Source organism: Lepidochelys olivacea, assembly GCF_965140295.1.
Source record: "Lepidochelys olivacea isolate rLepOli2 genome assembly, chromosome: 7".
Lineage (NCBI taxonomy): Eukaryota > Metazoa > Chordata > Testudines > Cheloniidae > Lepidochelys > Lepidochelys olivacea.
Window position 1 is genome coordinate 22,682,497 of NC_140417.1, and position 6,000 is coordinate 22,688,496.

The following is a 6,000-nucleotide window of genomic DNA, read 5'->3' on the forward strand; positions in this document are numbered from 1 at the left end:
TTCACCCATATATGGCGCTTTACCTTTTTCAACGCACTGCAAACCTGAATTAATCCTCACAACACTCCTGTGTGATCCGGTCATCCTCCTAATTTTAAAGATGGGGAAACTGAGACATAGAGAGGTGAGGAGGCTATAATGCTCTGCACATTTCTCTGCATGTAGACTCACCCCTACTGCCCATTCCAATGGATGCAAAGAATAAGCCAAGGAGCGGTCTCTAGACTGAGCTGTTTGGTCAGTTTCACTAGCGCAGCTGGGTTAATGCAGGCAGTAGAGGAAATTTACAAGCACAAAAAACAGCTGCTTCATCTTGGAAAGATGAAATCCAGCATGGGAATGAAAATCCTCTCAGTAGGGCAATAGCAACTGAGACCCAGGCACCCTGGGATGCACCCAGGGAGCCTTTGTACCCCCACAGCCCACACAATCCCCTGCCTGGCTATACCCACTACTGCCTGGGAAGATCTGGTGAATCACCCACGCAGGGAAGGAATGCCTCTCTGTCCTCACTCTGACCAGCTAAGGCCCTGAAGGCATCTCCTCCAGGAGCCCAAAGCAGGAGCAGCGCCAGCCCCCATGTACGCTGGGCTTCCCCTAATAAAAGATGAACCATACACTCCAGGCAAAGTTCCTCAACCCCAGACACCCAAAGAAAAAAGAGCCCCAGGGGCTCAGATGAGCGAGCAATCAATCAGGGCTTGGGGAATGCTAGCTCTTCCCTCCCTCCCTCCCTCCCCGGACACCCACAATTAGACATGTCCCTAGGAAACCGAGTACAACACTAGCAAGAGTTAGACCTGATATACCCCTTAATAAATTATACACTGGAAAAAAGAACGACCCCCATCCCCCACCAAAAATATCAGTGAACAATCAGAGTAAACTTTTCCCTTTAAACCCAGGGACCGGAGGGGGGGGGGGAGGCTGAAGGAAATAAATACAATCTAAAGCCCTATCTTCATTGCCGGATCCGTTCCAAGGATGACTCGGAGTTAGTCACGATTGCAATGCAAAGCTATTTCCCAGCTTCGCAGCCTCCAAATCCGGGCAGGATTGCTTCCCACCTCAAGCCCAGACCCAGCTCTTCTCTACAAGAAGTCCCCAGAAAGCAGGGGCTGGGGAGGAGAAGATGCAGTGCCGCTTTCACAGCCTTCACTGAACGCCCCATCTCGCTTCCCTCCCTAGGACTTAAACAGGGAGGAGAAAGCGTCTTTTAGAAATAAAATACAATACCAGGCAAACGTAAACGCAGAGAGATCGGGCATGGCTTTCCCTCCTGGCTCCCTCCCTGCCATGCACACAGACAATCCATCCTGCCTGTTCCAGGATCCCCCTCCTTCCACAGCCCTGCTGCATTCCCCCTTGTGCTAGCTCTTCCGTACCTTCCACGTTACCGCTGCATGTTGTGACTGGGGGTGGGTCTCTCCCTCGCAGCCCTCCTCAGGCAGGGAAACAGCAGTAGCACGTTTTACCCAGAGAGAGCATTTTAAGCGTTAAGATATTTCCTCCCCCCCGCCCCACAATCTATTCCAAAAATAAGCATTTACAACCACATGCTGATCAATTTCAGTCCTTTCCATTTCATCCCCCCCACACCCACTACACGCGCGCACACACCCTTTAGTCCATTGCGAAGGCAACAGATTTCCTCGTCCTCCACACTTTTAATAGCAAGCCCCCTGCACGTTTATTTTAAACTCTTTCCGCTCCAGCCCAGCCACATTTCAAGGGAAGCCATTCAGACTCATTTTGAAGCAGATTTCCCCTGTGCAATCCACCCACCCCCTCAGATTCTTCTTGGCTGGGCGATTGCCCTCTGCTCCCCACACCCCCAAACGTTTTCTTGTCTCTCTAGTTTACATTCTTCCAGCACCGGCGGAACACAACGGCACGCACACAATCACAGCAGCGAGCCCACCCAGCAAAAGCATCCAGAGAACTCCCCTTCCCCTGTGTGCATGCGAAAAGAAAGAAGGATCTCCCCCCCGGGGGGGGGGGGGACGGGACTGCAATCCTACCCCAGCACAGCACAGGCTTGCCGCGAGCTGAGAAACGCAGAACATTTCCGTCTCTCTCTCGGTGTGTGTCTCTCTCTCAGATGGGGCACAACTGCTCCAGAGCCAGGCTGGGAAACAAGGAGAAAGGCATTGCAATCCCCTCACCCTCCTGTACAGCCACCTTTCCCCCCGCCTCTCGCTGCACAGTCACCGCCTCGGTTTTTTTAGAAAGGGGTGGGGGGGGACAAACCCCACGCATCCGATTCCTGGGAGCTGAAGGAGGAAAGTTGGATTCTGGTTACTTACCGCCTGGACTGGAGCTTGCTTCAGATGTGCCAGCCATAATCACATTCCCCACCAACCAACGAGCCCTCCCCCCTCCCGGCAAGCCGGGGCTCGGCTCCGCTCCGCGCCTCGCTCGCTCCGCCGCCGACCAGCATGAATGGAATTGGAATGGAATGCAGCGCAGGGTTCCAATGGAACTCCAGCCTCGATCTGACTTCCCAGGGAGAGCGACTCAGTCACACGTTCAAACGGGCAGCTACTGGCTGCTCCCCCAGCTCTCCCCTCTAGAGGGCGCCCTGGCCTGCGCAGACTGGCGCACCGAGAGAGGAGGAGGAGCAGGGGAGCCGAAAGGGGCGGGCACCCCGTTAAAAGGGCAAGGGCAGAGGGGCTGCCCTAAAAGCGGCAATGCTTTTGTAAGTGCCAGGAGGGTCCACAAGCGATGGAAGAACCACAAACGCAGGTCATAGAATATCAGGGTTGGAAGGGACCTCAGGAGGTCATCTAGTCCAACCCCCTGCTCAAAGCAGGACCAATCCCCAGTTTTTGCCCCAGGTCCCTAAATAACTCCCCCAAGGATTGAACTCACAACCCTGGGTTTAGCAGGCTAATGCTCAAACCACTGAGCTAGCCCTCCCCCTTCTTCTCAGCTCCCCAGGAGGGCAGGCAGGTGACTGAGGGGGCAAATAAACTAGCAGTGGGCTGGCAGCCAAGCCCAATACTGCTGTGCAAGTTTACAGCACCCTCCAGCCACAGATGGCAACAACTCTCTAACGACCAGAAAGAATGAGGAGTACTTGTGGCACCTTAGAGACTAACAAATTTATTTGAGCATAAACTTTTGTGGGCTAAAGCCCACTTTATTAGATGCATGCAGTGGAAAATACAGAAGGAAGGAAGATAGATAGATAGATACAGAGAACATGAAAAAATGGAGGTTGCCATACCGACTCTACCAAGACCAATCGATTAATGTGGACTATTATCAGCAGGAGAAAAAAAACTTTTGTAGTGATAATCAGGATGGCCCATTTCAAACAGTTGACAAGAAGGTGTGAGTAACAGTAGGGGGAAATTAGGATGGGGAAATAGTTTTAAGTTACTGTAATGACTCATCCACTCCCAGTCTTTATTCAAGCCTAATTTAAGGGTGTCTAGTTTGCAGATTAATTCCAGTTCTGCTGTTTCTCGTTGGAGTCTGTTTTTGTTTTTTTGTTGAATAATTGCAACTTTTAGGTCTGTCATTGAGTGTCCAGGGAGGTTGAAGTGTTCTCCGACTGGTTTTTGAATGTTATAATTAAAACTGAATGTTAAATAATGTTAAATAATGTCTGATTTGTGTCCACTTATTCTTTTGCATAGAGACTGTCCGGTTTGGCCAATGTACATGGCAGAGGGGCATTGCTGGCACATATCACATTGGTAGAGGTCCAGGTAAACGAGCCTCTGATAGTGTGGCTGATGTGATTAGGTCCTATGATGGTGTCCCTTGAATAGATATGTGGACAGAGTTGGCAATGGGCTTTGTTGCAAGGATAGGTTTCTGGGTTAGTGTTTTTGTTGTGTGGTTGCTGGTGAGTATTTGCTTCAGGTTGGGGAGCTGTCTGTAAGCGAGGACTGGCCTGTGAGAGTGAGGGATCGTCTTTCAGGATAGGTTGTAGATCCTTGATGATGCGCTGGAGAGGTTTTATTTGGGGGCTGAAGGTGATGGCTAGTGGCGTTCTATTACTTTCTTTGTTGGGCCTGTCCTGTAGTATGTGACTTCTGGGTACTCTTCTGGCTCTGTCAATCTGTTTCACTTCAGCAGGTGGGTATTGTAGTTGTAAGAATGCTTGATAGAGATCTTGTAGGTGTTTGTCTCTGTCTGAGGGGTTGGACCAAATGCAGTTGTGTATAAGACCGAATTCTGCTGCCCATTGTAGCATCACCCCAGTTTTAAAAACATGGAAACTGAGGCACACCCTGAGAGGCCAAGGACCCAGGGTGACTAAGGGCAGAGCTGAAACCAGACCTCAGGAATCCTGGTTCCTAAAGCCCTGGTCCGGCTACTGGACCCTCCCAGATCCAGAAACAGATCCTCACATACCCTCCCAGATCCAGAAACAGAGCCCAGGAAACTTGACCCTGTGTCCACCACTAGATGGCACTTCCTCTCAGAGCCAGGAACAAGGCTCAGGAGACAACTCTCTGTCCATTGGTCCCATCACTAGACTACACTGCCTCCTTGAGCTGTGAACAGTTTGAACACATGTACCTTAAAATCAGATAAACATATAATGCCTGAGTTTCACTGCTATGGATACAAATCACTTTATTTAGCAAGTAATGACCCAGCAACAACAGTCTGGTTGTTTAATTTGTGCTTCCCAAGCCTAGTTAAAGGAAAATAAACAACTGCATCACAATAATAATATTTTGCATTTTGATACTACTTTTCAGAGGAAGGGCTCAAAGCACTTTACAAGCTATTAACCACCTCTGGGAGTCCAGCGTATCATCCCTACTTTACAGTTAGGGTAACGGCTGGCACCAAGAAATTAAGTAGCTTGCCCAAGGTCATGCTAATTTTGCCAAGGTCGTTCTGACTTGCCATACATTAGCACCAAGTAAATAGCAAAGCCAAACTAGAACCCCAAAAATCCTGACTCTGTGCCCCATGCTCTAATCATTTAACGCTCTGTCCCTTTATTGTTTTTCATCCTGAAGGATCCCCCAATGTTGCATAACCCACATATGTACAATACAACAGCTGAGTAGCACGGCAACAGAAGGCAGGCAAAATGTTGATCAAGGACCCCAAGACAAGCCCCTGTACGCACAGCAGAGAGGCTCTGGATTTTAAAGGCCTTATCGAAAGGATCACACTTCAGCATTCTCCCCAGTACCATGGCAAGAGCACTGATGCCCCGGCTGCTCAAGGTTGCATTGGCACAGGAAGCATTGTCTAGAGATACTGACATGGTTGTTAAAGAAAAACAGCCACTCAAGATGCAGGTAGAAAATGAGGGAATATCCCTACCTCCTAGGAAAGCACTGCAAACCCTAGACAAGAGGGAGGAGGGCTGGGGCTGGGGCTGGGGCTGGGGGGGAGGTGAGGGGGGCATTCACCTCTAGGGGGCCATTCAGAGCCAGGTTTGTGGTATCCCAGGACCAGATCAACCCTTCCCAGACACAGATCAGGCTATTAACTGATGGAGCTTAGGGGATAGAAAATTCTGCAAGGCTCTCCCCCTGCACTTCCCCTAGGATCATGTCATAAGAGGGTGAGACTCACCCCTATACATATTTACATACAGGATGAGCCGCAGTTCTCCCTTTTCTGCTCCTGGGATGAAGGGCCGTGGGTACTTCCTTAGGATGAAGGAGCCTGCACAGGAGTTAATGTGCTACCTGGATACATTAACTCTCTGCTGGTTTTGCCAGGGGCCATGGGGTAGGAGGGAGGGACAATGTGGGTCCCCTCCAGCCCTCTGCTTCTGACCTCCACCCTCAACCCACAGAGCGGGCACCATGGGGACAACACCCCAGAGGGTCTGACTCTACCACCACCCTGTACATACTATGTGGCAGACATGGTAGCCCATCTGAAGGTGGCTTAGTGGCCTACAATATGAAATGAGTTTGGGTCCTAGGACCTATACAGGCCCCCAATGCATAGCACAGCCATGTGGACTGAGTGCTGGTTCCAAAAGCTAGCCCTTCGTCCAGTTCCCAGTGG

The 6,000-nt window shown here is 50.4% G+C and overlaps 1 protein-coding gene across 3 annotated transcripts in view; it reads right to left on the reverse strand.

The window, feature by feature from the left end:
• PLXNA1 (plexin A1) overlaps positions 1 to 2,502 on the reverse strand; it is a 265,301-nt gene extending 262,799 nt beyond the window's left edge. Inside the window, exon 1 of one of the 3 annotated variants that reach the window (XM_084633341.1) lies at positions 2,307 to 2,502. The gene's annotated coding sequence lies outside the window, so the exon portion shown is untranslated. Of the gene's footprint in view, positions 1 to 1,236; positions 1,306 to 2,021; positions 2,138 to 2,306 lie in introns of those variants that run through there. The other 2 variants (XM_084633342.1, XM_084633343.1) reach the window with 2 other exon arrangements.
• Positions 2,503 to 6,000: the final 3,498 nt, after the last annotated feature.